Source organism: Dermochelys coriacea, chromosome 7 (assembly GCF_009764565.3).
Source record: "Dermochelys coriacea isolate rDerCor1 chromosome 7, rDerCor1.pri.v4, whole genome shotgun sequence".
Taxonomy (NCBI): Eukaryota; Metazoa; Chordata; order Testudines; family Dermochelyidae; genus Dermochelys; species Dermochelys coriacea.
In genome coordinates, this window is record NC_050074.1 from 80059964 (window position 1) to 80068980 (window position 9017).

Genomic DNA, 9017 nt, shown 5'->3' on the forward strand with positions numbered 1-9017 from the left:
ACCTCCCTTTGCTCAGAAGAGTTCAATCTTTTGAACCAGTGTCTTTGTCACTAAATTACCTTATCAGCAGTCCACCTCCAGGGATACACTAGTGGACAGATCAGCAGGAGCTTCTCCAATGGAAGCTATACAATTCTGTAGAGAGATGCATATTCCAGTATCAGGGTCTCAGTCGTGGAACCTGTCTGACTCAAGAGAACAGGAAATGCAAGATGTATTTTCTCCAGGGGGGCTCATGGTGAGGACTCCAGCAGAGATGCCCTTCTAATAATCTAATGGTCAAGATACTTAAGGAATGCCTTTCCCCCATTCCACTCTTTCCTTGAGTTCTAAAGAAGGTCCAGCTGGATGAGTCAGTGAGTGTCCTCGTTGCTCCCAGATGGCTGTGATTCCTGAGCTTTCTCCAGATGTTAACTCATGCACTCATCAGCATCCCGCAAGCATCAGCATGACCAAGGACATGGGTGAGTTCAGACATCCCAATCCAGACTCCTTCCATCTCATGGCATAGTATTTGGATGGGTGTCAAATCTAAAATAGACGTGTGGAAGCCATTCAAGAGGTCTATAACAATAGCAGGAAGGAATCTACCAGAAAGTGCTACTTTGCCAAGTAGAAGGATCACATTCCCTCTATTTTTAGACCATCCATTTGCCTTGAGGACCTCAGGTCTGCTTCCTGTATGTACAGTTGGTGGCTAACAGCACCAGTCACCGTCCAACTGGCAACCACTCCATTTCCACCCATCCAGGAACTGTACATCTTCCCTAGGGTCTACTCAGAACCTTTCCTCCAGTAAGAACATTCCAACATAGAATCTTAACTTGGTCCTCTCAAAACTGATTCCCTTTTGACCCTTTAGCAACATGCTTGCTGACCCTTTTATCTTCAAGGTTGCCTTTCTAGTGGCCATCCTTTCAGCAAAAGGGTAGGGGAACTAGAAGCCCTTATGGCTGGTTGACCATGCACTACATTCCTTAAGGATAAGGTTTCACTGAGACTGCACCCCAAATTAACTCCCAAAGCAATGCCAGACTTTCACGTGAATCAGAAAGCTTGTCTCTTTTCCACTTGCCACTAGTGAGAATAGGAGACTTCATTTCGTGTATGGATACCAGGCGCTAGCATTGTATCTCCGGAGAACAAAATCCTTTAGGAAATTGCCTAGACCAGTGGTTCTCAAACTTATTTGATTGGCCCCCCACTCTTTGTGTCCATAGTCGTTTATGCCCTTGCAAGTACATATATAGTCACCCAGCTCTTAAGGCAGTTCTGCGCCAGAAGCAGCACTTTTCACAGCAGACTTAGTGCCCCATTGCCACACTTGCTTCTGCACTGCTGCTGCTAACAGCTGGAGCCTCACTCCTCCAGGTAAAGGATTGGGGGTGGGGTGAAAGGAGAGCTTGAGCCCGGGTGGCAGGCCTCTGGTCGTCCCCTTTATCATTGCCTCCTGGGTGTGCATGGCCCTTCTGCAGGAGCCCCAGCCAGAGTCCTTAAAAAAACAAAAACAGCCCATCTCATAGTTTGAGAATTGCTGGCCCAGACCAAAGGTTTTTAAAGTGTGGGGCCCCTCCCCCCAGGGGGGGACATAAGGACCTGATTGGGCCGTACTGAAGGGCTGGGGTTTGCAGAGGGTTCTGTCTGGCAGGAGAAGTAGACAGGCCCTTTACAGGTGATATGTGCTGTCCGGCCAGGACTCTCTTTCTGTCTTGCTTCCCCACTGCTACAGCTGCCCTACCAGTTAACCTGCCAGCCTCCAACGAGAGGAGGAATTCTGTGAGTGGAGACCTGAAGGCTCCTCTGAGGAGTACTGTCCACTTGCTGGACACAGCCCTCTGCTGACCCTGGCCCTTCAGCACAGCCACAGGGCACAAAGCCCCATCTGGTTCCCCTGCAGACGGAACCTGCCTTTTCCCTCCTCTGCTGCTCTTCAAATAATGTGTTTCATTATTTCAGTCTAGTGGGTTTTTTTTCCTCAAACAGGTAAATTTTAATTATTGTGTCAGTGCCTGCCAATGTATTTGATAAAACCACTCCCTTTCTCACAAAGTACCAGTGGCTGCAAAGCTGCTGGATGCTGTCTATTGCAAGATCTGGATAAATAGAACCCAATTTTGTGGCTGTGCGTGATTCCTTGCAGTAGAACAGATAAAACAAAGCGGTTTTTTATTTTTGTTTTGCTCTTACAATAAGAGGATAATGCAAAATTAGAAGTAGCAGTAATTTTCCAACCTGGTGCTAGGCAAAAACTCTAATATGCATAATGTCTGTGTCTGTCTGAGAGCACCTCCTCACAAGCAGGGCTGCTCTGTGCCCTGTTATTAAGGTACTGCTGCTGGCAGGTTCTTTTCATCTACTGGATACTATTGAGTTTAACTGTATGTACAACTGATTGCTACTGTTCACGAATGCAAGAGGACCAGTGGAACCAACCCAATTCAGTGCTTGTATGCACTTTCACTCTCTTTTAGACTATATTAAGTGATAGTGGCCTTTGGGGTTTGCTGTGTTCTATTTTTATAACTGATATTGTTTTGAGAGAATTAGGTAGACCCCAAACCAAGCAATGGCTCTTTCTATGGTGAAAGTAACATACATCAGCATCCAATCCCTTATCACCCATAAATCATGATTCTGCTCACTCTTACTCTCTCTGCAAGTTCCTTGAAATATTCCAACAGCTACAAGCACAGTGATAGAGATAGACATAGAAGGAAACACTATTTAGGAAGAGAGCTAGAGGGAAGGCTGCTGCTGACCTTGAGGAATGTCTTGCTTTAGATGATGCTGGTGATGATGACAGGCAAGCAGTACAGAGCAAACACAGACTGACACTAGTGCATGTGATGACATTGTGCTAGTCTGCAAAGCAAAGGAAGTAGCAAGAAAGAGATGGTAGGAAAAGACCACTGGAAAAGACCAAAGTTCAGCTTGTTTCAGAAATCAAAGAAGAAAAGCCCCACCTCTCTCCATATCACATATGTTTTAATACTCCTTGCCTCTATTTCCCACATAAACAAACAGCCCCAGCTTCTGTCAGATCAGAATCAGCCTGCATTTTCTGTAGCAGGAGTGCAACATTAGCAGTGTTTGGGTCACTCTTAGAGCATCGAGGAGCCATGCCATGAGGTTTGTGTTTCTTGCAAAATATTCATAATTCAAGGGAGAAAAGTTACTTAGTACATAGTGACTTGTGCTGCTTCTGAAAAGAGACCTGCAGCTGAAAGACAGCAAATAAAAAGCTTTCTGAAAAATAGAGAGGTGTAGTTAGAGAAGGAGGAATTGCTGCTGTTGCTTTCCTCCGTAAAAGTTTCACAGCGTCTACTTCAAGTATATGTCTACCATCAGTCCTTGGAGGCACTACAAGCACTTAGCATTAGCACCACCACAGCAGAAAGGAGCTTAGTCTCAAAAATCTAGACAATTTCCTTACCAAAATAAACTGAAGCAGTCTCAAAATCATCCCACTAGAGTAACTGTGAATCAGAAAGCTGCAGAAATTATTGCTGTTAATCTGCAGCCCTGCTAGAGCATACTAGCTTCCAAAGCCTGTTATACAGCCATATTGTTCCTTCCCAAGTGGAAAATTTGTCTTTGCCATTGCTACGATGACAGTTTATAGCTCAAATTAAGCCAGGTTCTCAAAGAAGCAGAGGAAAAATCCATAAAGTTTATTGCTGAAATTTGAACAAGCGGCCAAACCATTTCATAGTAGCTTGTTGAGTTAGCTTTGGCAACACCACTTCTGAGATAGTCTCTTCCAGAACTAGACTGTAGAAGCCCACACAATAGGAAACAGTGGTCCATTTCCCTCACTCACATGCCTCTGGGAACATTCAAAAGCAGCTGCAATACCTGGTTTTATGTTTGGATCTCTCGAAGGGCTTCATATATTTTTCTTTCCAGACAATGGTGGTAACTAGAAATGGGACCAAGCTGCAAAATTTGGACACAGACTGCAATTCCCTTTAAGTTGTAGCTGTTGGATCTTTACTCCACCAGTGTAAAGTTGAATTGACAAGCAGCCTGGGTGCTTCCAGGTGCTTCTGAGCACCAGGTCCAAAACTGCACAGGAGCAGAAACTTCCTTTTTGAAGCACCTCTGTAGGATAAGCACTAGCAGCTGCGCTTCAAATTAAATTTGCTATGTCATCCTGCAGCCAGGTTGCAGTGTTGAGGAACAGCTGGAAACAATCTGGCTGCTTTTCCATTAACCTGTATTGTGATGGGAAAGAAATAGAGGAGAGGGGGGATTGGACGAGGACAGAGGAGCACACGGAGGAGCTTGTGAGGAAGAAAAAGTCTGGCAGAAGGAGAGAGGCCTAAGGGTGATGACTAGCTCTGACTGTCTACAACCATTGTGTAGGATGGCAGGGGAGGGGCCAGAGAGAGAACTTCTCTCGCTTGCTCCCATCACCCCATTTATTTGACAACGGACATAGGGATATTTTTTCCAACTATGACTGCTGGGAATTCTGCATAACTAAACCAAACTAAGTAGCCAATCAGAATTTGGCTTTGAACAATCAGTGCCCCAAGCCATCCTCCAGTGGTGGTTGTTCAGAATTAACTTCAGCTTCACCCCGAGCAGAAGCACAACCATACTGTAACATTTACATTCTTAGGATTTTTGATTTGCGGAGGATGTCCCCCCATGAAAAGTTATCCGACAGAACTGAAGACCTTACCAGATAGGGCTGGAGCCAGAACCCATCAAAGTCAATGAGCTTTAGATCAAGCCCATTGTTCGTCCCAAGTTCTCTACCCTGACAAACACATGTAACACCATTGCCAATCAATGGATTATCAGGCTTGACTGAAGTCAAAGTTATTCTGCCTGGAATATCTGATTTACCAAACTTCAGCAGATTTAGATTCTTTGACAGAATCTCATCACATAAATGCATAGCACGACTTTAGATTGAGTAAAATGTGAGTAGCAGAATATTTATCTCATAATGGGTAAAATAAGCTAGTCCAATCTGCTTGTGTTCACCGCAGTGCTACATTTAAACAGAAAAATAGATCTTCCTTACATAGGAGCCAACAAGATTGGTGTGGCCATTGTGACTCACACCACAAAGGTCCTACTGGAACTATTTTAGATCATATACATCTTTTCTGTGATAAGGCCAGGCAGTTACTCCCTCATCCATACTTGTCTAAAGAACAATGAAAACAAATGACAGGTTTCAAGGATGCACGACAGTGTTCACAAAAGGCTGTTCTGTAATATGATTAAATGCAAGCTAAAGAGGATTGAGTGAAACAAACAAAAAACCCCTCTATCACCTATCCTCTTTAAAGACCAGTTTAGCTTTATGCTGACTGATAAATGTAGCATAGCATTTTGCTCCCCCCCCCCAAAAAGCAGCTTCATCTGATAGACAGTTGCATAAAGAAGGGTATAAAGGTTGCTCTGCTTTCCTTCTCAAGCATTATGTTTAAAAAAACCCCACAACTCTCTAGTACTTAATTTCAAAGTGCAGTTCTTGTTTCTCATAGATCTCATTCCTCTGCAGCTGAAAGTTAAACACAAAAATAGTAGACATTTGTTTTGGATGGGGCTTTAGAAAATGCTTTTCTCCCACTAAATTTGCAAGCAGGTAAAAGACTTAAGGTTTGTCTGAAGTAGATTTATGCATATTTGCTGCAGGCAAAAATTTGTTTAGCAGTTTTGAAAACAAATCCCTCCCTCCCCTTTCCAAACTCTCTCTTTTTCATTGAGTGAAACTGTAAATTGTATCCCAAGAGGAGGTAAACTGAAGGTCAAAGAGAAATGTGGCTTGTTTAATCACATGGCTTAATTTTCGCAAAAGTGAGAGACCTCTGTAAAAGTGAGCAGAAAATATTTGGGGGTGAAAAATCAACATAGAAGGTAAACACTTTCTCCCAATGCCATATTTATGTGTTTTAAGGTAAATATGGGACAAAATCTAGATGACATACAGAGATCAGTGACCTGCCTGCAGGTAAATACAGCAATATATGAAAGTTATGCTACTACTTAATCATCTACAGTGAAATTTATCGACAGTGCAGAGAGCCTCTGAAAAGCACTAGGCACCGAGGCGCTGGGCAGGTGTCTGCTGGAGAAGTGTCTGCACAGTGTTGCCTGCATGCATTCCCTTTGATTTCTGTAAAGATTCTCCATGCCAACTCTACATGAAAGCCCAAAGTGGCAGAGGTGCAGCAGGATCCAGGTTTATGTGAATCCACTCGCCTCAGTCCTTGCACCACTGTCATGATTGTGCTGCAACTGCTATTCCAGCCCATAGGAAAAAAAGTTCAGCTGAAAGTATTTGCTGAATTTGACCCAAATTTACAAATGGCTGCGGGGCCCTGAGAGGTGCGCTTTTCTGTAAATGTACTTTTGCCAAATAAATAAATCACTCAATTCTACTGGAGGATTTAGAGGATCTAGCAATCGGTACAGGGACTTGGAGCAATCAGGCAGGATTGGAGGAAGAAGAGATAAGGGCACTGGTGGACAGTTGGTGGTTTGAGTTGTGGGAGCTGAACAACATTGTCTAAGGTTGAGGCACTGAGTTCAAGGAGGAGCAGCCACATTTTGGAAAGAAAAGCAGATTGTGGAGGGATCAAGAGCAGGAGGTGGATTTAGAGCTGGGAAAAAACTCTGGGTAGTACTTTAGCCTTTTCCTCTCCTTCAACAATATAAAGGGGGTTTGGGAGAGGGAATGCAGTTGTAAGCTCTTTAGGGCAGAGTCTCTCTTAGTATATGTTTTTGTAAAGTTTCTTGCACAATAGTGTCATTCACTTGGTTGGGATATCTAGGCAGTACTGTAATATAAATACCAATAGTAAGTAATGCTCGCCACCTGTGTGTCACTTATGTATTATTATTAATAAAGCACTTACCTCACTTGTAACCATACTTGCCTATCTATACTGTGTTTCCTCTGTGCGTGACAATACAATAGTCTATAGAACAGTGACACATCTATTCTCACCAGTGTCTTAGCATTCAGAATTTAAAATTCAGTGCGAATTCCCTTGCCACATCATTCCTCACAGGCAGGCAATAGAGAGATGAGTTAAATACAACACATGCTATCGCTCTACGTGTTTTGTAACTTTTCAATTTAAAAGTATGTCCTTTTTAGTGGTTCACTTAGCCCTGGTCTACACTGGGCGAGGGGGGGGGATTGATCTCAGTTACACAACTTCAGCTATGTGAATAACGTAGCTGAAGTCGATGTACTTAGATCGACTCTCCGTGATGTCTTCACCGCGGTGAGTTGACTGTTGCTGCTCCTCTGTCGACTCTGCCTGCGCCTCTCGCGGCGCTGGAGTACAGGAGTTGATGGGAGAGCGCTTGGGGGTCGATTTATCATGTCTAGACTAGATGCGATAAATCGATCCCTCCTGGATCAATCGCTGCCCGCTGATCCAGCAGGTAGTGAAGACATACCCTTAGCAAGTGTTTGTTTATATAAAACACTCACACAAATGATGGAAGCTGTATATGAGCAGGCCCTGTAGTTAATATGATGTCATGTGCTGGAAAAGTACTTCTGTCTCAAATTAATGCTGTCCTGAACTAACCAGTTTGCATGCTACTCTCTGGGAGGGGAAATACTCTGCTTCACTTTTGATCAGCCTCCTCCCTTTCTGACCAAATGCAAATTATTATATTGAGAGAGACACTGAAGGATGGGCTAGGTCTGCAGCCTTAGTTGAGGAGGAGGAGGTAAATGAAATGGGAACATCCTCCAAGTCCTCCCCTCCCATTGAACCTCCTAATGGCAGGGAAAGAAGTGTTGCTGGGAATGGGGACCACTAGGTACTATTATTTGTATTACATTAACACCTGTGAACCTCAGTTAAGGATCAGAACTCTACTGCATTATGCTAGGCACTGTCCAGGTAAATAATAAAGAAGGCCGCCCCTGCACAAGAGAGCTTCTTTGAGTGCTTGTGTATATCCATTACACTGTAGGTGTATGTGTATCCTGTGCACTGGTGCTGGAGAGTTTCCTTAGCAGTACCAATAGGTCCTGCCTCTATCCAACCTCCTTGTGTTTGGAAGCAAGAGTATAAAGGGCATAACTCCCCCTAGGGTGACCAGACAGCAAGTATGAAAAATCGGGATGGGGGTGGGGGTAATAGGAGCCTATATAAGAAAAAGACCCAAAAATCGGGACCTCCTCCTTCACCCCCACCCCCCAACCTTACTTCAGCTCCTTACCGTCCATGGTTGGAGTGTTTTGTGTTCCCTGTGAACAAAAACTTCTCTACTGAGTTTCTACCTAGTGATGCACTCTCTCCCCCACTTGACTCTTAAGACTTTTTCATTTGATTCTGTATTTCTTATTTTATTTCAGATTTAGGTTTTGGGTAATTTTTTTTCAGTCAGGCAGTACTGTGGAGTCCATGCCAAGGCCCCCAGGTATCAACCGAGAGTGGACTGCAGAAAGCCTGTGCCTGCCAATGACCCTCATTTATGCTGTTTCAAGTGCTTGGGTGAGGGCCACGTTAGATACAGGCACTCTATTTCTCACAGTTTAAAGGACAAGATGGAGAAGCTGACGGAGGATCATCTGGCGTCCTGATGGAGACTGTCCTTAGACCAGGGTTGGAATCCCAATGGTCGTCCAAGGGAAGCTCTGTAAAAACTCCTTCCTGTAGTGCCCTCCCACCCCGGCATCAGCCATGCCTGCAGAGAGAAGTCACTTGAGCCCAGAAATTTAAGAAGAAGTTGTCACTGGTCTCTTTGAAGTCCAAGGTGCAGGACTCTTCCACAGAAGATCATTCCAGTACCAGTGGTAGAGCACACCCTTCAGCCTGCCACTCCCTGGTATCAGCTCATACCGATGGACTAGAGCTGTAGACTCCAGTGCCCTCTCAGGGACCTTTGAGATGGGCTATGTCCTCAGCTGAGATACAGCAAATTTCCCTGATCCTGGCATGACAACCGCCCATATCAATACCGATAACGGCAGAGGCTCATGCTGCAACAAGGAGCATGTTATGCTTATTGGTGCCACTATTGCCTTG